At 42.2% G+C, this 26,866-nt stretch overlaps 1 protein-coding gene across 4 annotated transcripts in view; it reads right to left on the bottom strand.

Moving 5' to 3' along the window:
- LOC126187404 (UDP-glycosyltransferase UGT5-like) overlaps nucleotides 1-7,429 on the bottom strand; it is a 66,016-nt gene extending 58,587 nt beyond the window's left edge. Inside the window, exon 1 of one of the 4 annotated variants that reach the window (XM_049928470.1) lies at nucleotides 7,326-7,429. The gene's annotated coding sequence lies outside the window, so the exon portion shown is untranslated. Of the gene's footprint in view, nucleotides 1-6,852; nucleotides 7,201-7,259 lie in introns of those variants that run through there. The other 3 variants (XM_049928468.1, XM_049928469.1, XM_049928467.1) reach the window with 3 other exon arrangements.
- Nucleotides 7,430-26,866: the final 19,437 nt, after the last annotated feature.

Raw genomic sequence — 26,866 nt, 5'->3', positions numbered from 1 at the left:
TAAGGGAGCAGTCAAATGTAAACAAGATAGATGGAAAAATAAAGTAAGAACGTTGTGTAAAAAGTAATTACCACAACTGTTAATACATTTATCCCACTGTGAGACAAGGTGGTCAATGCATTCATCGAAAAATGTTTGCAGTTGCCTACAGAGCCATGATTGTATCCAGGCATGCATCTCTTCATCCAAAGCAAATCTACAACATTAAAGTCTTTCTTCAGGGCTCCAAAAATATGGAAATCACATAGGGAGAGATTGGGACTTCATGGAGGATGTGTACGGGCTGAGGATGTGTATGACTGAGGTGCAATGGGTTCTGCAGAGGTTAGCCACTAATGAGTATCTTGCCTTAAAAACCATCCACCCCACAAGCACTTAGCACACCCTGAAGGTACTGAGCTTCTTTTTCTACTCCCCCTCCCATTTGAACCGTCTTCACAATCATGGCAGTGAAGTCAAGGTCTTCATTCCATGTGACGTACCATGTTCTGCTATTGCATCGAAGCATGCACAGATCTTATAGTTACAGAGAATTGTTGATGTTAACCAGTTTTCTGCTAATGAACACTGGGATCGCAAGACCCATACCTAGCGTCTACTGGCTAGGCTCCTGAGGGTAGGGATAGGGCAATCAGAGGTTCTACAACAAAATCATAAGAGATAGCTTACTGCTTGTGGCTGCTGGATGTATTAAGTGGATGACCAACAAACAAAAAGAAACAGATGTTATCAGCCAACTTTCTTGCAGTGTCACATTAACTGCTGGTTTCTATTTTTAAATGTGCCTCCATTGAATTTCGTTATGACCCAAACCAGCTCCTGGTCAAGTGAACAATGTTTTGGTGCCCAGTCCATGTCGGACACGTCCTTAGAGTCTACACAGTAAATTTTAAATTAACAACAGCCTCAGTTGCAATGTTTACCTAGATTTACTTAGATTTCAGTTGGGATAACCCAACCTTCTCCAGAATAAAAGGAACTACAATTTGTCCATAATGGTCAACGTCAAAAACTAAAAACTATAATATAGTAATACATGTCATATTGCAATAAATTACCTGGGAAACAGCCTCGGCCCCACTTTGTGACTTCAGTACAGCTGCAACGGATGTTGTACTGGAACTGGCTATAGCCTCGAGAGGGCATGCGTGATAGTGTGTCATGCGCACTTGTTAACACTGGTACTAACATGTATTCCTAAACTTAAAATTTTCATGAATAACCAGGTATGAATAACAGTAACTATGATGTCCTTGGCAGCCAATACACTGCTGCCTTCTTCACAAGACTTATCTGCCGCCAACTCTTGGTCTGAGATGCGAACAGACTATCACCCAGCTCTATGCTTCTGAGGAACTGCTGCTGCATGATTTAGTACTGCAGCCTACAATCTAGGGTTCATCTTCTTGTAAAGCACTACCTGCTGTCACACCACTAGGACACCACCAGCTACAGTGTTAAGATGCCTTCGCTGTCTTGTCACTGGCCGCCTGCTTCTTGCTGAGGGCCGTGACTGCCTCCACACTCCCAGCACCCCAGCTTCTCAGCAATGCTCAATTCAGTATGCCACCGCCCAGACAAAATGGGTATGCCCCAAGCTGTTTGCTATGCCTATCACACTGAGAGGGGTTGGGGGTGGGGGGAGGGGGGGTGGGGGGGGAAGAGAATGCCTGAGACAAAGGTGCTCCCATATAACTGTCCACAACACACTGAACAACAAAGAATTGTTTTGTTCATCAATTGTTTTTTTGCAGACTCCTACAATGTCTGTGTCTCCCTCGCCATCAAATGAACCCAAAATGTCCCAGATGGGGGTCGAGCGCCACCTGACAAGCACCACCCAGAAGTAGTCATTGTACAACCAACCCCCACATTACTATATTTTATGGAATTAGGCTGTGGTGATTGCTTCAGCCCATAAACATATATAACTTGATTTGTTACATATCCCTGAGGGCTCTCCTTCATGATGGGATTTACAGAACATGAATGAATGGGGCTTGTTTCCAAGATCAACTCCTGCTCTAATGATATTAAATCACAGATTTGCAATGCTCAAATACAAAACTGATATTAAACCACAGATCTGTAATGCTTAAATACAACAAATTTCCTATTTTGTAACAAGCCCTATTTTTGATGGCTTAAAAACTTCCAAGTGCTCAAAGGAAGGGAAGACATTTTGATGTACAGCAGCATAATAGCAATAACTTATTGTCACTCTCCCACACCAGCACAAAATGGTTACAATGGGGATTCAGATATTGGTATGGTTCACGAGATTACTAGTTACTGGTTTCTTCTTATGTAATTTCTGACTAACATGGTTCATGTCCCATTACACAGTAAATTTAGAACAAATACACATAAAAATAAACTAAAAATTCTGTTTGTAAGTGGAAGAGAGGGATTTTTATTCTGGAAATATTAAATGATTTTCATAAACACAGGCAAAATGATGGAGCGGGGGAGTGGGGGGATGGACACCGTAAGAGACAGTAGGGATAAATGGCAAAGGAATATGGGCAAACTGAGACTGCGATTAATGTTTCTTCTATATGAACACCACACAATGCCATCCTCCCTATTATTAACATTTCTGGTCATATCCTCTCCCCCTCATCTGGTGTCTCAAGACTTGAATGTGGATAACTGAATACCTACCTTTTATCTTTTGTTTACACCATTCCATAAAAAAAGTTGGCAGAAACATGTAATTTGAACTGTTACAATTCATTGTAACACTATTGTATTTGCTAATTGAGAATAACATACCTCTCTTTTTTAAAAAAAAATACAATTTCTTTTATTTCTCATTGGAGACTGGTCCCCAAGTTGTTACTTTGGAGGTGAATCATTTCTAAAATCAAGTTTTTCACCATCTGCTTGCAATTAAAGTACTCACAGAACTAGTTGGGCCAGTGTTCGGTAAAAGTGACGTATTGGACCCCCCCCCCCCCCTCCCCCGAAATTTTTCAGTGCAGTGTACATGTAAACATTATGCTTCACTAGCTGTCAATTTGTTACCACAAGCAGGTTTTCTGCATTTACACATGTTCGCTCCACCAACTCACAATCTAATTATCATCTTCCAAGCTAACCTAGACCTCAGACTGCATTACAGATGAGTAGGCTTACCACAAACCACACTTACATCTGTAAGTAGACACTAATTCTATTTATTAAATACTTTTATTTTTGTACTTATAGGATAAGTTGTATATATCAGTGAGGTAGCTTCATCAGACTCAAATATACACAAATTAACACTAAACACTTGCAGTTAAGTACAAAACACAGCAGGTGAAAATAAAATGTAGGTCTTGTTCTGGGAGAGGTGTGTTCCTGTGAACACGTGCAGAAGAAGCCAGGCGAAAATTACATGGGTAGGTTGAATAATTAATAAGAAGTTACTGAAGCCAACAGGGAAAAAAGAAAATTATTGTACAATTTAATTAAATCAAGGGATTAGTTGATAAGAGACATCCTAAGGTATCAAGGAATTATCAGTTTGATGGTGGAAGTAAGTGTGACAGATGTAAATTGTGGAAGAAGACCAAGGCTTGTATAAAATATGCAAGTCCAAATTGGTGTTGACTGCAGTTATGCCTAAAATGAAGAAGCTCGCACAGGATGAACTAATGTGGAGCGCTGCGTCTACGGACTGAAGACCACCACAAGGCAATGAAAGATGTCAGTGCAACAGTATATTTTTGGATATAAGTTTATACCAGAGCTTCACTGTCACCCCGATCTTAAATGGCATATCAGGCCATGATAGACAGCTCCTCACTCTACCTGACTACAGACCTCTCAAGAAAACAGTCCCATCCTGGAAGGCAATCAGACTTATGAACAAAGAGTCCCAGGAAATTTTGAACCATACGCTGCAGCATCAAGACTGAAATTCAGTGCACAGAGTAGATGATGTTGATATAAAGTTTAACAAATTCATAAATGAATTCTTATCCCACTTTGAAGAAGCTTTTTCTAAAAAGTTTGGTAGGAACAATATTTCCGCATCCTTAAAGAAGCCATGGATCACAAAGGGTATTAGAGTGTCATGTAAATGTAAGAGGGAACTTTATAGAGCAACCAGAGGGTCCAGGGACAGAGAATTAATCAGACATTATAAAATGTATTGTAAAATCCTAAAGAAAGTTATTCAGACATCAGAAGCACTGTATTATGTAAGAGAAATTGACAGCTCCAATAATAAAATGAAGACTGCCTGTCAAATAGTTAGCAAGGAGACAGGGAACAATAAAAAAAGACCCACAGAAAACTTCAAAATCAAACACAAAGGGAATCTTGTCCAAAATTCTGAGATCATAGCTGAAATCTTTAATAAACACTTTCAATGAGTGTCTGAGCAAATAGACTGCAAGGGTTCTGTGAATCACAAACTGATAGAACAATTGTCCCCATGAAAACCAAGAACTCCTGTGGGGTAGATAATATTTCTAGAAAATTGTTAAAACAGTGTTGTGCTTCTGTAAGCAGTAGACTGTGTCACATTTTCAATGCCTCTTTGCAACAAGGAATTGTTCCTGATAGACTAAAGTAGTATGCTATTGTGAAGCCTCTGTTTAAGAAAGGGGAGAAAACTGATGTTACAAATTTCAGACCAATATCTCTCCTGACTGTGTTTTCAAAGGTACTAGAAAAACTTATGTATTCCCGAATTTTAGAACACCTACATAAATTCAATATTCTTAGCAAACATCAGTTTGGAAAGGTCTGTCAACTGAACAAGCGATATATGCCTTATAGATAAGGTTTTGGAATCTCTAAATGAGAAAATGGCGACAACATGGTTATTTTGTGATTTATCTAAAGCCTTTGACAGTGTGAACCACCAAATACTATTACTGAATGCAGACCATCTAGGAATAAGTGGTGTAACAAACAACTGTTTTCAGTCATACCTGACAGATAAGAAACAGAAAGTAGCCTTAGATAAGTCAGACAATTTGTGTGGTGGAATGATTTCATCAGAATAGAGAAACATAAATTGTAAGTGCCATAGGTCTCTATTCTTGGTCCTTTACTGTCCCTGTTATTTATAAATGATTTACCTTCTTCTAGCATGATACAGTGTAATTTTACCATCTTTTTAGACGATTCGAACATAATGGTTAATGGTGATAAATGGGAAAATTAATATTATTCTTACAGATTTAATTAAATGGTTTACTGCAAATGGTCTTTTACTAACCTTTAGTAAGACTAATTATATTCAGTTCACCCCAACTGCCAAAAGTGAGGAAAAAATGACTGTTAAATATGCCACAGAAGTCATAGAAAGAGTGGAAGTAACAAAGTTTCTAGGTGTGAAGATTGACTGTAGAGTGAACTGGTCACATCACATTTTAGATCTTTACAAGAGACTCATCTCTTCGATTTTTGCAATGCGAATCATCTCTGACAGTGCAAACTTAAGCATTAAAAAAGCAGCGTATTATGGTTACTTCCATTCTTTGATGGCATATGGAATTATTTTCTGGGGAAATCAACCTTGTGGAAAGAAAATATTCATTGCTGAGAAGCGTGTTATAAGAGTGATGTGGTGTAGACCCTAGATGCAGTTGCAGAAGCCTGTTCCAGAATCTGGGAATTCTTACAACTACTTCTCAATACATATATTCACTTATGTGTTTCATAAGTAAAAACACTGATTTATACAAAGGTAACAGTGAATGCCATCAGTACAACACAAGGAGGAAACACAATTTACACACTGAAGGTAAAGATTTGAAGGTTGTGAAGAAGTGTGTACAGTACTCTGGTATAAAGATATTTAATGCTCTTCCTCCAGAAATCAAATGTGAAATAGCCAACAAATCTACACTTAAAGAGCTTCTGAAGCAACTTCTTTTAGCCATGCCATTTTACAGTTTGGAAGAGTTTATGAAACACAAAGAGAAACTGCCTTAAAATAAAATAAGATGCATTATCATTTAAAATGAACATTAAGCTGTATATTCCTGTCACATATGTCACACTTTTCGTGTTAACTGCTTATATTTAACCCTCTGGGTTATATGACGTTTTCATATTTAATTTACTATGTTTTACGCTTTGTAATCTGTAGGCCTAAGGTTTCTCATTTCATCATATAGTGTTACGGATCATTGTAGTAGTTACGTAACTTTCTAATCTTTACTTGTAAACATAGTGTATAAGTACTTGTCATTAACAATGTAAAAATTGACACACACTACTTCCATGTGAAATTCTCACAGTTGAATCCATGGTGTAAGAAATAAATAAATAAATAAACACATATTAGAGCCCGTTCACGTTGTGGTTCTGTGTAGTTAATGCGGTGGCTGTCATTTGAATTCAGCGCCATTTCCAGTGTCTCAAAAGCTAATGAGGCGTCTGGCTTACGTTTCTCCTTTCTGCGTGTGCTCGTTGGGGCAGCTGTGCAGTTCGCTCCAAAGCATCTCTGTGTAGTGTGTAAACTGTAAATACTTGTGCCGGTAGTGTCATTCTGTACAGTGTACGAGTCTGTTTCTCTGGAATACATTTATCAACAGTGAAGATGTGTTTGTTGTAATCCAACCACCTATCCTCATGCACATCTTAACAAAATCGTGCACTTAACAATTACAACAGTTCATTTGCAAAGTTGTCCAGTATCGTACAGCGTATGCATTCTGCATCATTAAAGTTGACTGCATCACCTAGGGCGAATATTAAGTCGCTGTCAACAATTCCTGATGGTCTGTTTGCAAAGAAATGTTTAAAAGTGCCGGTAACTCAGTTGTTGATTGAATGATAGCCCAATTTTGAGGCTGCTCTGGAGCCAACGAACTACACAATTTTACGTCTACTGTAGCAACTCACCCACTGCATGCTGCTGACCATTACATGCGATTTATAGAGCACTTTTTGTCATCTAAAAATATCACTTCATTGTCCCGTAAACAACGCAGCGCCTTTCAGTCCCTTAACAGGAAAGCAGAAACGCCGAAATGCAAGTATGTGATGCCAACTGGTGCAAAGTAAATCAATAAGTAAGAAAATGTTACTGATAACTGGCGGAAACTTGATGGTTTTTCTGTTGTTTAGATTCGTCCGTGATAACTTTCCAGCGTTTCGAAAGCAAACATGAAGCAAAGTACTATTTTGAACATCACTTCACACGTATCTCCTACAAGAAAGATTCGATGTTTCCCACGGAAGTCTTAAAATATCAGTGATGTGTGAGCAAAGACACGAAAGTAAATAAAACAATAATTCTGTTTACAAACCACTTGTTACAAAATCGAGCATCCCGCGTCCGCCCGGCATACACCAGTAAAACAATTGCTACTCACTACTGGCGAGCGTCCCACAGCGTTGGCTGCCAGTGGTGGGGGAAGAGACGTGTGGTGGGTCCGGACTCCGGTCAAGGTCACCGCAACAGCTGGCCAAAGCAGCGTCTGCTCAGCTAGAGTGTGCAGAACAAGCAAATTGCAAATGTGCTGAGTATCGGTGATGCTGCGAATAGCCCTATCTCGGAAGCGACCATATAATCTGCAGCACAAGCAAATTGCAAATGTGCTGAGTAACGGTGATGCTGCGAATAGCCGTTTCTCGGAAGCGACCATGTAATCGTAACATCTACAGTGGAATGTAATGGCAGCAATTATATGGCGTGACAGAAAATTTCATTTGAGAAACCACTAACGCATGTCTAAGCAAAGAGACAATGTTCAGTTCGATAAGGGATACGATAAACTACGGTATGCTTCCTATGTGAAACAAATGGCATATAAAACCACTACTTTGTATAGATATAGGGCACTGAAAACGTCGAAAATGAGTGGTCTACTTCGAAGTTGTTACCGGGCAAACCAAATACCGGGAGTATGCTGAGATGAATTGTTTAAGGGAACTGGTATTGCGACTGTATCGTGGAAACGGATAATCTGAGCGACAGGTTACTCGTTAACGAATTTCTCTCTAGACAATCTACTTACCACTAAAAGTAAATCAAGCGATGCATCGCAGTTTTGAGATGACATTACACTCATAGCTAAAAATGACTCAGCAGAAGAACTGGAATGAAGTGCCGCTACAAAAAAGAGGGAGGCTTATAAATATTTCTGTGAAAACAACTTGTTTGCAAACGCAAATAAGACAATGTACAGACAATTACAGGCCGAGCGGTTCTAGGTGCGTCAGTCCGGAATAGCGCGACTGCTACGGTCGCAGGTTCGAATCCTGACTCGGGCATGGATGTGTGTGATGTCCTTAGGTTAGTTAGGTTTTAGTAGTTCTAAGTTCTAGGGGACTGATGACCTCAGATGTTAAGTCCCATGTGCTCAGAGCCATTTGAACCATTTTTAGACAATTACAAACACCGGACTCACTTGCGCAATGAGAGGGCTTCAAATCCCCGTCCGATCGTTGTGGATTTAGGCTTTGCATATTTTCCTTAAATGGATAATGTGAATACTGGGACGATTATTCTGAATAGCACGCAGCAGATTTCCTTCTTCGTCATGTACAAATCATAACTATTGCTCGACCAGGTATACAGTGTGTGAAATCGCCATTCTTCCCGCGCTCCATCCCCTAATAGTATGGAAAGAAAAATGAGTTTCCGTATAAAACAATGCTACATATTTTACAACAAAGTATGGATGTAATCGATGGATTTTCGTCGTTTACGTTTCTGACCGACCATAGTCCAGCGCTGATGCAACCCTCTATTTAACAGCACAAAAGTTATTAGACCACTGCGTTTCGTACTGCCTAAATGCCAACCTAATTTCAGTGGCCTTTCTCTTGCAGGCCATGAACTCATCGCTTAAACCGACCCAAATACAGGCTACCTTATCTAACCCACCAATCGCAAATGAAGTCTGCAACTAATATTTTCTTTGCTCCGCTGTCATACTGTTCATCTCCTTAGGCTCACATCGCACCTATCAATCCCTCCACACACTGATTGCCTACAGTTTTTTCCGTATAATAATCTCCCCAATACTTCCCACAGTCCAATCCCACACACGTTGAGCTGGAGCCCCATCTTTTCATTCTGTATGTAAACGATATGACAGAATCATTTTTGGGGTGACATTACACTCATAGCTAAAAATGACTCAGCAGAAGAACTGGAATAAGTGCCACTACAAAAAAGAGGGAGGTTTATAAATATTTCTGTGAAAAAAGCTTGTTTGCAAACGCAAATAAGACAATATACAGACAATTACAAACAAACTACAAAGACTAACAATATCTGCCTTGGACTAGGTAATTTAGTTCTCAAAAAGGAGAGAATTACAAATTCTTGGGTCTCATCGTTGATAGACAGTTGACATAAGGGGACCATGTCAGCAAAGTTTGCTCAAAAATAAGCACTATCATGTTATTAATGAGAAAGATATCTATTGTCCGGCTGCGTTATAGGCTACACAAATGCAGCAAGTTAGTGAGTCTTTAGAAGAAAGGATTGCAAATTTGACCCCAAGATAATCACGCAGAAATAAATTCAGAGGACTAAATATTACGACTTCCAGACTGCCCTTCACTGTATACATTTGCAAAAGTTACGCATTCGAAAGCAAACACAACCGTACAGTTAATTAGAGATATGCTATTACAATATGCGAAATAGGGACTCTTATTATCTGCGTAAGAAACGACTCAAATTAACCGAAAAAGATGCCGTAACTGTGTGGCGCATTCTATACAATAAATTTACATTCAGAATAAAATGCCTTGTAAAGAGGTCATTTCCAAAATCAACTGGTTCCCAATAGAATTGCCACAGTTTAATCCTCGTACCACTCAAAGGATGAATGAAATAAGTGTTAGTGTCAGTGGCGTTGAGAAACAGCTGAAGTCGTTAAAATTGAACAAAGCTCCAGGGGCGGATGGAATTTCTGCCTGCCGGATTCTATACTGGATTTGGAGTTGAGTCAGTCCCTCTTCAAACTACAATCTGTCGTAGATCCCTCGAACAATAAACCGTGCCCAAAGGCACAGGTAACACCCGTCTACAAGAAGGGCAATACAAGTGATCCACAAAACTACCGTTCAATATCCTTGACATCGATTTGTTGTAGAATCTTAGAACGTATTCTGAGCTCAAACATAATGAGGTGTCTCGAACAAAATGACCTCCTCAATGCTAACGAGCATTGATTTCGAAAACATCGATCATGTGAAACACAACTCGCACTTTTCTGACATGACATAGTGAAAGCTTTCGAGCAAGGCAATCGGGCAGATGCTGTATTTCTTGATTTCCAAAAGCATTTGGCTCAGTACCACACCTATGCTTATTGTCAAAGATATGATCATACGCGATATCAAGTGAAATTTGTGTCTGGGCTGAGGACTTTCTGGTAGGGAAGACGCAGTATGTTATCTTGGATGGAGAGTGATCATCAGATATAGAAATAACTTTAGGTGTGCCCTAGGGACGTTTGTTATGACCCTTGTCGTTCATGTTGTATATTAATGACCTTGCAGACAATATTAATAGTAAAATCAGGATTTTCGCAGATAATGCAGTTATTTGTAATGAAGTTATATCTGAAAGAAGCTGCACAAATAATCAGTCTGATCTTGGTAAGATTTTAAAGTGGTGCAAAGATTAGCAACCTGCATTAAATGTTCAGAAATGTAAAATTCTGGACTACACAAAATGAAAAATGACTATAACACCAATAAGTCACTGTTGGAATCCGTCAACTCATACAAATACCTGGGTGTAACACTTTGTAGAGATATGAACTGGAATGATCTCATAGATTCAGTCGTGGGTAAAGCAGGTGGTAGAATTATTGGTAGAACTCAAGGAAAGTGCAATCAATCTACAAAGGAGATTCCTTACAAATCACTCATGCGACCGGTTCTGAAATATCGCTCAAGTTTGTGGAACCCATACCAGGTATTTAACGTATACAGGGAAGGGCAGTATGAATGGTTCAAATGGCTCTAAGCACTATGGGACTTAACTTCTGAGGTAATCAGTCCCCTAGAACTTAGAACTACTGAAACCTAACTAACCTAAGGACATCACACACGCCCATGCCCGAGGCAGGATTCGAACCTGCGACCGTAGTGGTCGCGCGTTTCAGACTGTAGCGCCTAGAACCGCTAGGCCACTGCGGACGGCAGTATGAATGGTCACAGGTTTGTTTAACAGATGGGAGAGTGTCACAGTGATACTGAAGGGACTAAACTGGATTCCTTTGCAGTTGCCTTCTTTGTATCAATATTTGTCTGCCGAACGTCTGTAACTGTGCTTTTTAGGGAGGTTCATTCCTCTTCAAATAAATTGCCTACTGTGATATACACTGAAGAGCCAAAGAAATTGGTGCACCTGCCTAACATCGTGTAGCGCCCCTTCGTGCACGCAGAAGTGTCGCAACACGATGTGGCATGGAGTCTGCTAATGTCTGAAGTAGTACTGGAGGGAACTGACACCATGAATCCTGCAGGACTGTCCATAAATCCGTAACACTACGAGGGGATGGAGAACTCTTCTGAACAGCACGTTGCAAGACATCCCAGATATGCTCAATAATGTTCATGTCTGGGGAATTTAGTGGCAGCGGAAGTGTTTCAAACTCAGAAGTGTTCTTGGAGCCAGTCTGTAGCAATTCTGGACCTGTGGGTTGTCGCATTGTCCTGCTGGAATTGCCCAAGCCTGTCGGAATGCACAATGGACATGAATGGATGCAGGTGATCAGACAGGTTTCTTACGTACGTGTCACCTGTCAGAGTCGTATCTAGACGCATCAGTGGTCCCATATCACTCCAACTGCACACGCCCCATACCATTACAGAGCCTCCACCAGCTTGAACAGCCCCTGCTGACGTGCAGGGTCCATGGATTTATGAGGTTTTCTCCGTAACCGTACTCGTCTGTCCGCTCGATACAATTTGAAACGAGACTCGTCCGGCCAGGCAACCTGTTTCCAATCATCAACAGTCCAATGTCGTCGTTGCTGGGCTCAGGCGAGGTGTAAAGCTTTGTGTTGTGCAGTCATCAAGGGTACACGAGTGGGCCTTCGGCTCCGAAAGCTCATATCGATGATGTTTCGTTGAATGGTTCGCATGCCGACACTTGTTGATGGCTCAGCATTGAAATCTGCAGAACTTCTGTCACACTGAACGATTCTCTTCAGTCGTCGTTGGTCCCGTTCTTGCAGGATCTTTTTCTGGCCGCAGCGATGCCTGGGATTTGATGTTTTACCGGATCCCTGATATCCACGGCACACTCGTGAAATGGTCGTATAGGAAAATTCCCGCTTCATCGCTACCTCGGAGATGCTGTGTTTCATCGCTCGTGCGCCGACTGTAACACCACGTTCAAACTCACTTAAATCTTGATAACCTGCCATTGTAGCAGCCGTAACCGATATAACAACTGTGCCAGACACTTTTTTTAATCTTATATAAGCGTTGCCGACCGCAGCGCCGTATTCTGCCTGTTTACGTATCTCTGTAATCGAATAAGCACGCTTGGAAAAATTTGGAAATTTGTGGTAAGTTCCTATTGGATAATACTGCTGAGGTCATCGGTCCCTAGGCTTACACACTACTTAATCTAACTTAAACTATTTTGACTAAAGTTCAGTCTTGATCACACCATTTATGTTTCAATGATATAGGTAACCGGTTTCGGTTATTTTTACATAACCATCATCAGACCCATGGCTCCTTTAGGATGGTAGGCGGAGCTCTCCTCAGCTGCTACGAAGTTAACTGATCAGCAGTTCGTAGCAGCTGAGGAGAGCTCCGCCTACCATCCTAAAGGAGCCATCGGTCTGATGATGGTTATGTAAAAATAACCGAAACCGGTTACCTATATCATTGAAACATAAATGGTGTGATCAAGACTGAACTTTAGTCAAAATATAATAATCTATTGATCACTGTATTCCAAAAATGTTTACCAAAATTTAACTAAAACTAATTTACGCTAAAGACAACACACACACCATGTCCGAGGGGGGAGCCGCGCGAACCGTGACAAGGCACCCAAAACCGTGCGGCAACCCGCGCGTCAATACTCATGCTTACACGAGTTTCTTTGGTCCTTCAGTGTTCATTACCAGATTATCTACAGCTTCAGAGAACTTCAAACGCACATCATTAGTCAATACTTCAGCGTTCCTCCATACTTCAGTACCCAATGTTTTTGTTGCGAATCTCTTAAAATATATCAATAATGAGTTTTGCTTGAATATTAATCTGTTACGAGTGCAAATTACAATCCGGTCTCTGATTTCGAAGTTTTATAAGAGCACGATGTAACCTAGATGGTATCTGTCCGCCTTTCCAGGTTTTCCATTATGCACCTCATTTCTTGTTATTTTGGAAAAATACACTTGTTATTATTGATGAAATTTATAGAACGTTTCAAGGAGACTTTCTTCTCTTTCATTAGTTAGTTTACTCTCTTCTGATGAGAATAATTCTACCATTGATCTGTTCGCAGTAACTCAGTTTTTGCTCAGTCTCCCTGTTCATAACGAATTGTACTACTGCTGTACTATTTTATGCCTTTGTTAATGTTATCCAGTGTTCTTCTGAGCAGATTCTTATCTGCTTTGCAGTTCACTTCATTGGCCACCTACTACTAGTGCGAACTTTTGCATTTCCCTTTTCTAATTCTCTAGCTGCCTATACCACACTCAGACTCTGATTCTTAGAATATTACCTTCTCATTGATTTTTCGATCAGTTTCTCATAGTTACCACCCACTGTGCAGTCCTCCCCTAGAGATCTGAACAAGGGGGTAGCCCAGATTTTTTGCCAGTGGAGAGATAATTATGACACTTTTTTAGTTAGAGGCCACATTTCCTGTGGATGTACATTATGCATCTTTAATGGAATGGTTTCCATCACCCTCTTCTCAGCAGTGCCACATTTACAGACGACGGCGCCCTAGGCCTGACACTTTTTGGTGTCATTTCACTCGTTTATTTCTCCGTTTCAACGTTTTCAATTTTCATACATTTTTATTTCCCTACGAAATTAAGATTCCATATTACAAAAATTATGATCAATAATGGAATTACTTAAAAGAAACTTACCATGATAGATTCTGCATTTATAACCACCAAATGTGTAAGTTTAACCGGTATCTTACATTTTTCATTCAGTAGTTCGTTTCCTGTTTTGTACACCACTTCGCTTCTTCACGTCGCTCATTGTGTTAGATCAGACTACCTTTAAAAAGAATAAGACCTAACTCGTGCAATGATGTTGGCATGTCGCAGTCTATTGCGAGACCGGCGCGTCTCATGTACCAGTCACAAATCGATTTATAATAATTACTATTTTAACATAATTCCCATCACTTCGTAAAATATTTAACGATTATAATGAATAATGTCAGTGATTACATGAATACGTGGTGTCCCAAAGGACAGACACCACCTGGACTGTGCAGCTTGGATACTTATTGTGTAATAGAAGGTGGAAGGGGGCAGAAAGGAAAGGAAAGGGAAGGTACTAATGATATCACCTGCATCAGGACTTTATGCGGAATCAGCGGCGACGAGTGAAAATGTGTGCCAGACCGGGGACTTGAACCTGGGATCTCCTGTTTACTGGGCAGTTGCCTTAACCACTGTGTCAGGCGGGCACAGTGTTTACAAGCAATGCGCGGACCATCTTAATACGCTCTCATCTATAATCCGTTCGTCATAAGAATTAACCTGATGTAAACATTGCACTATGTATTCTTCCGCGTTTGCTGGAACCTCATTGGATTTCAGTTTCACGTGGGACTGCAGCCAAGCTGTCTCGAGTACTGTCAAGTAAGATAATAAGGGTACGTTTCGTGCTGTGCGCGCGGACGTCGACTTAGTAACAATAGGGGACAACAGCATTACCGGCGCATTTAACTTGAACAGCACTGGCCGGTCAGCTGGTACAGCTAGCCTGCAGTGACGTGGCCAGCTGCAGTTCACACGTAAAAAGAGGAGCAATACGGCTTCGAATGTCATTTATTTTTTAACCAGAATGAAATAATACACTGCAAATCTCTTACAATCCGCTTCTTAGACGACTTCTCGAAAACCGCAACACATTATCGTTTTTAGCTCACGTACTGTTGTAATTAAAAACAAAAATTATGAAAATTCCTGACTTAACCACAGGGTAATTGTTTTTCATAAGCTGTGTGTAACGTAAGAGAGTATTGAAGGATTTCATCATATAGTAAATATTGAAGCCACTGAAGGTATTACTTACAGCCAGACGTCTGGTAATCTCTTAGCTCCTTCCTTATCCGAATCCGAGAAATACACTTCAGTTCTGGAAGTGTCACCCGCTACGTTGATAACGAGCCTGTCAACAACAGAATCCACGAATCTAACCAGGCGCAGCATTTTCTCTTCTTCTTTTATGACGAGCTGTTCTACACCCCGCCAGCGTTCGGCAGTGACGTGTGAGAAAGCTGCGTGCGTTAGTTCCAGTACGTCTGGCAGCTTAACAGTCTTGTTACTTGTCGGGCCAAATCCCTCAGCTTGGCTCCAGATCAGTTCTGTTGGGTTCATATTGTAATGGTATAGTAGCAAATGTAAAAATGCAGCATTTGTATGATGTGCTCGATGCTGTGAAAAAGATTGTTTTTCATGTTTCTACGATACTTATTTACCTCTGTGATATATTAAACAGTGGACATAGTCCAAATAAAGAGGATTTGGTTTTTCATTTTTGCCTTAAAAATTAAATTGTTATGTTTTCTTAATTTAAACAACGTTTATGAACAGTCTTTCATAAAACATCGATAATTAAGAAAAGTATTTGAAATGGAAACAGGCATTTCGTGTCCAGTATATAACTAGAAAAAAGAAGACGTGCATTATTCATAAAAAATGACGAGTTTTATAATTATGAGATGTAGGTATTTCAAATTGAACGAGAAAAAACATACACTAGGGAGATTTGAATTAGTGCACGAATATCCGCGTTTCGTTCTTACTCAATTACATTACCGACTGCGCTACACGTTCAATGTGGATACATTTATCCACTGCAGTATATACAACGCTGGGAAACTTCAAAGCCGATTATCTCCGTAAATTCATGAAAAACATTAAGAATAATCTATTTCTCGGCACTTTTTAACCGTGTTCCATGCGCGAGTTTCACTACTGAACAGAAAGCAGCCTCAGCAATTTTCATACTGCATATTGCAATCAGAGCACAACGCTGCAGAGGCTGTGACTGTCCACGATTTTTGAAATAAAAATTACGTAGCTAAATCGCAATTAAGTAAAAAGTTGATGGCTATTAATACATTTGAATATCTTAAAGTTACATTTTACATAACTTACTAATAAGATATCTAGTACATAAGTAGGACCTACTTCCAAGAGCGTAACAACAGCAGTGTACGTGTGCTACGGCTTCTGACCAATCAGCGCGTTTGTGTTTATTTGCATCAGGTTCATTCTTACGAGGAACGGATTACAGTGCCACTTATCCACAGTCCCCGTTCACATCCTCCATGTTCGCTAATTTTGTATTCACATAAGAGGTCGAACGTAAATGTGCGTCTGCGTCTATAATGAAGGCTGTGAGTTAATTGTCCATCGAGGTGAAACAATTATACGAATGTGTAGTGTCTGTTCTTACAGACATGTCAAACAGAACGGACACGGCGCGGAATCTTCAGCTATGGTACGTATTATGTAATAGAAGGTGGAGGGGTCAGAAAGGAAATGAAAGGGAAGGAACTAAATGATATCAGCTGTAGCGGGACTTTATGCGGAATCGGTGGCGATGAGTGAAAATGTGTGCCAGACTGGGACTCGAACCCAGGATGTCTTGCTTGCTAGGTTAGGATTTCCCATAAAGTCCCGAAGTAGCTGATATCATTAGTTTCTTCCCTGTCCTTTCCTTTCCTTTCTCCCCCCTCCACCTTCACTTACATAATACGCATCGTAGCTGCAGATTCCGCGTGGTGTCTGTTCTTTTGGACACCACACATTCATATAATCACTGACATTAAAAACGTTAAATATTTTACGAAATGATAGGAATGATCGTAAAATAGCAATGATTATAAATCAAATTGTGATTGGTACATGAGATGCGCCAGTACGGCAATAGACTGCCACATGTCAACATTACTGTACGAGATAGGACTTATTCTTTTTAAAAAAGTAGTCTGATATAACACAATGAAGGACGTGAAGGAGCTAAGTGGTGTACAAAACTGGAAACGAACTACTGAACGAAAAATGTAAGATACCGGCGAAACTTAAACATTTGGTGGCTATAAATTCAGAATCTATCATGGCATGTTTATTTTAATTAAACCATTATTGATCTTAATTTTTGTAATATGGAATCTTAATTTCGTAGGGAAATAAAAATGTATGAAAATTGAAAACGTTGAAATGGGGAATAAAAAATGGGGACACCAAAAAGTGTCAGGCCTAGGGTGCCTTCGTAAGTAAATCTAGTTAGTCCTGCTGAGAAGGCGATGGAAACCATTCCATTAAAGACGCATAATATGCATCCACAGGAAGTGTGGCCTCTAACTGAAGACCTGCCATGATTATCTCTCTATCAGCAAAAAAGAAAAATCTCATTGGCGCGTGAGAATTGCAGAGATTTGCAGAGTGGAGAACGAACTCACTTCTCGGCAGGGGCACTCCAGTTCGAGAGACAGTGGAGGACAAGTCTGTTCGAGGTACAGTAGAGTACGCTTTGGTTGGAGGAGTGGTAGAACAGACTTCAACTTGGAACTTGGTGGAGACTTCTAGTCGAGGCACGGAAGAAAACACTTGAGTTAGGTATGGCATCTGGAGATCAGAGGCAGAGCTAATATGTGGCAGTTTGCGACCGATCGAGGCATCCACTATGCTTCACACATCTGAGGGTTGAACGTGGCCAGAGATTGCAGCTCAGGCGAGCAAGGCACAAGAATCAATGAGCGTCTGTAGGTGCAGTGTTTTGATTAGCCTCATTTCAGAACTCAGTATTTTTGCAACTAGTTGGAGGCTCTTTATATTGCGTGCGTGGACAGTTCTTTCATTCTTCTAGCAAATTTAGGCAGTCGCTGCGCGATCACCATGTAGTTATCCTGTCATGAATCTTCTATAGATTATGGTCTTATCCCATTCACACAAATTATACAAATTTTGCTAAGTTATTCACGTGTTAGATGTATGTTTTACCAGGTTAACAACTAATAGTTTTCTTATTCTCGGCATTGCTTGCAGTCGAACTGAGCCTATAAGGATTTGTTATTCATGTACATCAATAGGAAGTTTTATAATAAACAGAATTTATGGGAAATAATTCTGACTGGGAATCTTTCGTGTAGAAAAGTGCAACCAAAACAGCCTTCGTTTAAGAGCTGTAATTGTTTTCAGAAAACAAAATTTCCTCCAAAATCTATGTGGTGACTTCGAGAAAAGTTAGTATTTTGCGTCCCGGATAAAAGTAGAAAAGTCTAAATATCGTGGGAAGCGAGGACGCTATCGAATAGAATGAAGGCAAAAGATTGTGCCAGATATAACGAAACCTGATTAGCTACAAACACACTTCTTCTTATATCAGCATCTGTTATCGTTCTGTTTGTTAAGGTGGTTGAGTGGCTTAGATATGTATTAATCACAACACTGCTGGCGGCGATCAGAGACTGTTTTATGAACTGCCGACTCATTCTGAGATATGTGTGAGGAACGCCGGCAAGTAATTCCCAGAACAACTGACATTTATTTAAGGGTCTAGGGATATTCACAGTAGCTTCTCAGTATATATAGTCTCTTATGAAATTTTTTATTAACAACCAAATCCAATTCAAAAGTAATAGCAGTGTGCATAACTACAATACTAGGAGAAAGGATGATCTTCACTATTCAAGATTAAATCTAACTGCCACTAAAGTCTTTGGTCACTTACCAAATAGTATGAAAAGTCTGACAGATAACCAACAAGTATTTAAGAAGAAATTAAAAGAATTTCTGAACGACAACTCCTTCTACTCCATAGAGGAATTTTTTGATATAAATAAAAAAAGAAAAAAACCAAACAAAAAAATTATAAAAAATAAAAAAAATAAAATAAAAAAGTTGTTATATTAACTTAATTATGTGGCTAAATTAACTTAATTATGTCATGTATTGGAAAATTTGACTCGTTCCACATCATTACAAAATACCGTATTCATGATCCATGGAACTAGTACACTCCTGGAAATGGAAAAAAGAACACATTGACACCGGTGTGTCAGACCCACCATACTTGCTCCGGACACTGCGAGAGGGCTGTACAAGCAATGATCACACGCACGGCACAGCGGACACACCAGGAACCGCGGTGTTGGCCGTCGAATGGCGCTAGCTGCGCAGCATTTGTGCACCGCCGCCGTCAGTGTCAGCCAGTTTGCCGTGGCATACGGAGCTCCATCGCAGTCTTTAACACTGGTAGCATGCCGCGACAGCGTGGACGTGAACCGTATGTGCAGTTGACGGACTTTGAGCGAGGGCGTATAGTGGGCATGCGGGAGGCCGGGTGGACGTACCGCCGAATTGCTCAACACGTGGGGCGTGAGGTCTCCACAGTACATCGATGTTGTCGCCAGTGGTCGGCGGAAGGTGCACGTGCCCGTCGACCTGGGACCGGACCGCAGCGACGCACGGATGCACGCCAAGACCGTAGGATCCTACGCAGTGCCGTAGGGGACCGCACCGCCACGTCCCAGCAAATTAGGGACACTGTTGCTCCTGGGGTATCGGCGTGGACCATTCGCAACCGTCTCCATGAAGCTGGGCTACGGTCCCGCACACCGTTAGGCCGTCTTCCGCTCACGCCCCAACATCGTGCAGCCCGCCTCCAGTGGTGTCGCGACAGGCGTGAATGGAGGGACGAATGGAGACGTGTCGTCTTCAGCGATGAGAGTCGCTTCTGCCTTGGTGCCAATGATGGTCGTATGCGTGTTTGGCGCCGTGCAAGTGAGCGCCACAATCAGGACTGCATACGACCGAGGCACACAGGGCCAACACCCGGCATCATGGTGTGGGGAGCGATCTCCTACACTGGCCGTACACCACTGGTGATCGTCGAGGGGACACTGAATAGTGCACGGTACATCCAAACCGTCATCGAACCCATCGTTCTACCATTCCTAGACCGGCAAGGGAACTTGCTGTTCCAACAGGACAATGCACGTCCGCATGTATCCCGTGCCACCCAACGTGCTCTAGAAGGTGTAAGTCAACTACCCTGGCCAGCACGATCTCCGGATCTGTCCCCCATTGAGCATGTTTGGGACCGGATGAAGCGTCGTCTCACGCGGTCTGCACGTCCAGCACGAACGCTGGTCCAACTGAGGCGCCAGGTGGAAATGGCATGGCAAGCCGTTCCACAGGACTACATCCAGCATCTCTACGATCGCCTCAATGGGAGAATAGCAGCCTGCATTGCTGCGAAAGGTGGATATACACTGTACTAGTGCCGACATTGTGCATGCTCTGTTGCCTGTGTCTATGTGCCTGTGGTTCTGTTAGTGTGATCATGTGATGTATCTGACCCCAGGAATGTGTCAATAAAGTTTCCCCTTCCTGGGACAATGAATTCACGGTGTTCTTATTTCAATTTCCAGGAGTGTATTAATCTAATCTAATCTAATCAAGATCAAAGAACGGGAGAAGCGTGTATGTCTCCAGTCGGTAGCGTTTCGCGTCTACGGCTTTTGTTTATTTGGAACGATGATCTTCGTTACCTGCTTGCTGATAATTTCGCTACCGAAATTGCCATAAGAAGTGGGTACACTATACGATCGTGGGATTACACGGTCCAGTCACGTTAATGTGAGCACTGTCTATGTTCGATGTCAGTGTGCAATAACCAATCACAGGCGGCAGGTGGCTGCAGTGTCACTGAAGAGTCTACAAAGCTTATCGGGGTACGCCGTTAACAGTGCAGTCGTTGTAAAGCGGGAATGGAGTGATTTATTTGACTTCCAAAAGGGCATGATCATTGGTTTTCGGGCTAAGGGTTCATGCACCCATGGTGCCTGCTCTTCATCGGCGACGAAGGATGGAATTTGCACCCCAGTACAGCAACTGGTGGTACGCTGAGTGGCGAATGGTGACCGTTTCAGATGAATCACGTTTTATGCTTCATCAGACAGATGGCCTTTGGTGTGTATCGCCTTGCCACAGTCGTCAGAAGATTCAGGCCGGAGGAGGGAGCGTTATCCTCTGGGGGATGTTTTCATGGCATTCCCTAGTAAATCTCGTCATTCTGGAAGCCACAGTGAATCACAACTATTGATGTCCATCCCGACATATAGTGGCATCTACCAGCAGGACAATGCGACGTGCCACATAGCTCGCAGAATACGTGAGTGGTTCAAAGAGCACCACGATGAGTTTACCATACTCCCCTGCTACCAACCCTCTCCATCCCCCGAATTCAAATCCAATCGAGAAATGCGGGAATCTGTTCGCGCCGTGGATCATCAAGTATGAAACCTAGCCCCCTGGCCACGGCATTGGAGTCAGGATGACTCCACATCGCTGTTGGTAACTTGTAGAGCCGGCCAAAGTGGCCGAGCCGTTCTAAGCGCTACAGTCTGGAACCGCGCGACCGCTACGGTCGCAGGTTCGAATCCTGCCTCGGGCATGGGTGTGTGTGATGACCTTAGGTTAGTTAGGTTTAAGTAATTCTAAGTTCTAGGGGACTGATGACCTAAGAAGTTAAGTCCCATAGTGCTCAGAGCCATTTTCAACTTCTAGAATCTCAGTGACCCTTTTTCTGTACGTCTGCGCTGCAAAAGGTGGCTAATCTGGCTTTTGACAATTGGTCACCTTAATGTGACTGGACCGTGTACGATCAGCTACCTAAAACCGTGTAGGTATTCTTATTTACTATTTTCACCGGCAAATTAACATGACGAAGTTGTATAAGTTGTTGACAGTTCGGTAGCTACCTTCTGCTAAGATCAACCACGTCAGGCAATGCGTCCATCAGCGTCGATTTGACGGTATGGCATGTGTGTAGTTGCTGGACATGTAGTTCTGTATAACAAGATCTCAGTAGGTGACTAATTTGATGAGTTTGGAGTACTACTGAAGACTGAACAAGTCCTTCAAGGCATTCGTACAGGGCACATGCGAGTCAGCTAGATGTGTTGTTGTCAAAGATATCATCGCCATCTTGAAACGAAACATGTACTCGAGTTCACCAACTACACAAAAGCCTTACATTTAGATCGACACTGATGGACACACACTGGCCCAGGATGTCAACCAGGTTGTCGCGAGAGTAGTTTACCGTTTCTCCATGCCATCAGTGGCTCAAATGGTTCAAATGGCTCTGAGCACTATGGAACTTCTGAGGTCATCAGCCCCCTAGAACTTAGAACTACTTAAACCTTACTAACCTAAGGGCATCACACACATCCATGCCCGAGGCAGGATTCGAACCTGCGACCGTAGCGGTCGCGCGGTTCCAGATTGTAGCGCCTAGAACCGCTCGACCACCCCGGCCGCCCATGCCATCGGTCCTCAGCTGCGATGCCGTGCTCAACATTGCGGCGCTCGTAGACTGAGAATCCAGTTTATCTCCTTTATGGAACATCTATAAATGCTTTAGTTTCCACGTCGCACTGGAATACGCACCACACACTGCTCAATTGCTCTCATTGTAATGATATGACTGGCTGTCCAATAATTTGTCATAAACCTCGACAGACGGCACACCCGAAATGACAAATTTATACAGTGGCCATATGTTTGCAGCTGACCACTGCAATTGCAACACCAGTAATTCTACTTCTATATATATGCAATATAAAGGGAAGGATACATGATTAAGTTTGTAGGTGATTTGGGTATATACAGGGTGTAACATTTAGCACACAGAGATGCTGCCTCTGAAAGCAACAACCCAGCTGGGCACCGAGACGAACTGAGCCTCGATGAGAGATGCTGCTTCAACTCTCTGCCATAGCTCACCAGTCCCAGTGGGTAGCTCGTTGTGGTTTGCCAGTTTCTGGGCAACCCAGAGACCTATAGCCTGGGGAGCATAAGGGACAGGGCAAAAGTCGAACAGCCTCTGTATTGAGCTACGTCTAACATGAGCAACGCGCAGTCTTGCCCTATCTTGTTGAAAGATAATGTCAGAGGGACCGCCGGTCTTAACACCTCAAAAATGTAACGGCAGCTATCCAAATTATTAGACATGTGAACTAGAGGTGATGGTGTTGTGTCTCCAGTGGTATACCATGCTATCACACCAGGAGCTGAGTCGCAATCTGGCAACGTTCATTTTCCTCTAGACCCAGATATATCCATTGCGAAGCTGTACGCAGGAGCGAGGCTCGTTTGGAAAGACGACGGTGGTGCCACTCCCTGAGTCAAGTGCTGTCATTGCTCGTACCGCTCTGCGATGCTGCGTCAGGGAAGCCGCAACAATCGTCGCCGAGTTTATAATCCATGGTTTCCAGATGTCACCACATTGTCCATGTGGGCACCTCTGTTGATACAATGAAGAGCATTTTATGAATCAAGGCACGTGGCGCAAGTCGTGAGATACCTCCTGAAATCGTGTAGCATCTCCTTTTGACCGGCGTAGTGCAGCAACACGGCATGACGTGGACTCAAGTTGTTGGAAGTCCCTTGCAGAAATAATGAGTCATGCTGCCTCTATAGCAATCCATAATTGCGACAGTATTACCAGTGCAGGATTTTGTGCACCAACTGACCTCTCGGTTATGTCCCATAAATGTTGGATGGGATTCACGTTGCACAATGTGCTTCAAACCAGTCGTGAACAATTGAGGCCCGGTGATAAGACACATTGTTATCCATAAAAATTCGATCGTTGTTTGGGAATGTGTAGTCCATGAATGCTGCAAATGGTCTCTAAGTAGCCGAATATAACCATTTCGAGTCAATGATCAGTTCACCTGGACCAGAGGAACGAGTCCATTCCATGTAAACACAACCCACACCATTATTTTGCCACTGCCAGTTTGCACAGTGCCTTGTTAACAGCCTGGGCCCATAGCTTAATAGGGTCTGCGCCACACTCGAACCCTACCATAAGCTCTTACCAAATGAAATCGGGGCTCATTTGACCAGGCCAGGGGTTTCCAGCCGTTTAGGGTCCAGTCGTTATGGTCACGAGCCCAGGATTGGCGGTGCAGGCGATGTCGTACTGTTAGCAAAGGCACTAAGGTCGGTCATCTACTGCCATATTCTACTAACGTCAAATTTCGCCGCACTGTCCCAACTTTTACGTTCGTAGTATGTCTCACGTTGTTTTCTGTGGTTATTTCAAGCAGTGTTGCTTGTCTGTTAGCACTGATAACTCTACGCAAACGCCGTTGCTCTCGCTCGTTAAGTGAAGGCCTTCGGCCACAGCATTGTGCATGTGCGTGGTGAGAGGTAATGTATGAACTTTGGTATTCTCGGCACACTCTCGACAAAGTGGATCTCGGACTATTAAATTCCCTAACTATTTCCAAAATGGAATATCCCTCGCGCCTAACTCCGATTACCTTTCCGCATTCAAAGTCCCTCAGTTGCCGTTGCGTGACCATAATCACGTCGGAAACCTTTTCACTTGAATCACTTGAGTGCAAATGACATGTCTGCTAGTGCACTGCCCTGTTATGCCGTGTGTACGCCATGCTACTTCCATCTTTATATGTGCATATCGCTATCCCATGACTTTTGTCACCTCAATGTAAGTCTGTCTTCTGAGGAGCTAGTCACGTGCGGCCGTTGAGATCCTGCACGAAGTTGAGTATGGCCGTCCTGAAGCCATTTGTTCACTATTCTCGTAAAAGTCGACGGAACCTGACAAACGCAAGCAGAAATACCACGGTATGATAAATTGTAGTCTTGAAAGGCATCGATCCGCCACTGTTTAATACCAACACACGCTGGTAGACGTCTCCTCTCCCTACATGAGGGCCGGCCGGAGTGGCCGAGCGGTTAAAGGCGCTACAGTCTGGAACCGCACGACCGCTACGGTCGCAGGTTCGAATCCTGCCTCGGGCATGGATGTGTGTGATTTCCTTAGGTTAGTTAGGTTTAAGTAGTTCTAAGTTCTAGGGGACTTATGACCACGGCAGTTGAGTCCCATAGTGCTCAGAGCCATTTGAACCAATCCCTACATGAGGTATAACACGACCTTCTCAGAAACAAGCAATATTTAACTGTGATTTCTGAATGAGAAACCAGCAGTGTAATCTTTCTCTCTGTGGGGTGAACCAGAGCACCACTGAAAAACTTTTAGAGGTGCTAGTATGGCCAAAACCAAAAAAGGAAGTCTAGTAAAAAAAATGGTTCAAATGGCTCTGAGCACTATGGGACTTAACATCTTAGGTCATCAGTCCCCTAGAACTTAGAACTACTTAAACCTAACTAACCTAAGGACACCACACACATCCATGCCCGAGGCAGGATTCGAACCTGCGACCGTAGCAGCCCCGTGGTTCCGGACTGTAGCGCCTAGAACCGCACGACCACCGCGGCCGGCCGAAGTCTAATCAAGATGAGCTCTAAAACGTTTTTATAGCGAAAAAGTGCTCATAGCTTTTAAGGTATGCACTCTGGAGCCCACGTTTACCAGACTTTTTTTTCTATTTTTGGGCCATACTACCTCGTCCCAAGATATGGGAAGTGAAGAGCTTGCAGTAGAAGAGGTGTGTTTCACAGTATCGAAGATGAACAAGTGCTCATAGCTGTTAATGTATGCATTATAGAGCCCATTGTTATTGGACTTTTTTTTCTTGTTTTGGTGCATGATACCACTTCTGAAAGTTTGTTAGGGGAGTTCTGGTTCCCCCTGTACACAGAATCTATGGTCAGACATGTGGTACACTTCATGTTAATTTGAAGTTTGTTTCGTACCATCTACATGGTGCTGCAGTTTTCATGAAAAGTTGTTCCTAGACAATGGGCGTTGACATCTTCCTAATGTAACTGCCATCTGATGTTAGAAGTAAAATTGTAAATGCTTCCGCAATGCTTCTTTTTTTGCACCACACATAAAACGAGTGGAATTTCATTCACTAAACTGAATGCCTTCTCTGAATGTGTGAATAAGCAAATATTCGCTGTACATGAAGAAGTCTCTTTGCCCGTCATATGAAACTATTGATATGGGTCTTCATACATTAGATATACATTTCAATAACTTTAAAATATCTTTGGATAATTGAGCCAAATCCTAAGCTGAGAGAGTGAATGACCGAGTGTTTCTTTAGATAATGTACAAATGAACCTATACATGAAATTTATTCGCAGTTGCGAATACGAACAACCATTAGCTGTGTTAAGGGAGTGACGATAATAAAAGTTTGTGCCAGACCGGGTCTGGAACCCGGATTTCCCGTTTTAGGCGAGCGGTCACCTTAACCGCTTTGGCTATCCGTGCACGATCCACGACCAGACCCAAACTTCCATATGTCGTCGTTATTAAAATGTATTGATAGTTGCGGAAGATGGTGTCAACTTCTACATAAAATGCAAAATACCTTCTCTGGTTTTGAAATGGGAAGAGGTGAAGAAATATTATTTTCGGTTTAGGTTCTCTGATGTATCTTTATGTACTGCTACTCTTCGATGGATACTTGTATGTATTAGTACAGGAAAAGGCTCAGAAGACGAAAGAATCCATTTTACTACACAAAGAAGCCCCAAGAGCCCCTGATAGCTATCTTTCTTGTGAAAGAAAAGTTGCGGTCAGTTGTGGAAATAGAAAAGGAACGCCATATGGGGAACATACTAAAAACTGTAATGGAGATCAGTTAATAGGTTTTTCTGCCTTCAATCATTTAAACATAACAAATAGTTTTTCCTTCCCATAAAGATGTTCATGAATTTACATGGAGTGATAGGGGTACTAGATCTATAATACCCTA

Source organism: Schistocerca cancellata, chromosome 5, assembly GCF_023864275.1.
Source record: "Schistocerca cancellata isolate TAMUIC-IGC-003103 chromosome 5, iqSchCanc2.1, whole genome shotgun sequence".
NCBI classification, from domain to species: Eukaryota; Metazoa; Arthropoda; class Insecta; order Orthoptera; family Acrididae; genus Schistocerca; species Schistocerca cancellata.
The sequence above is the reverse complement of the archived record's forward strand: the minus strand, read 5'-3'. Positions and strand labels throughout refer to the sequence as shown.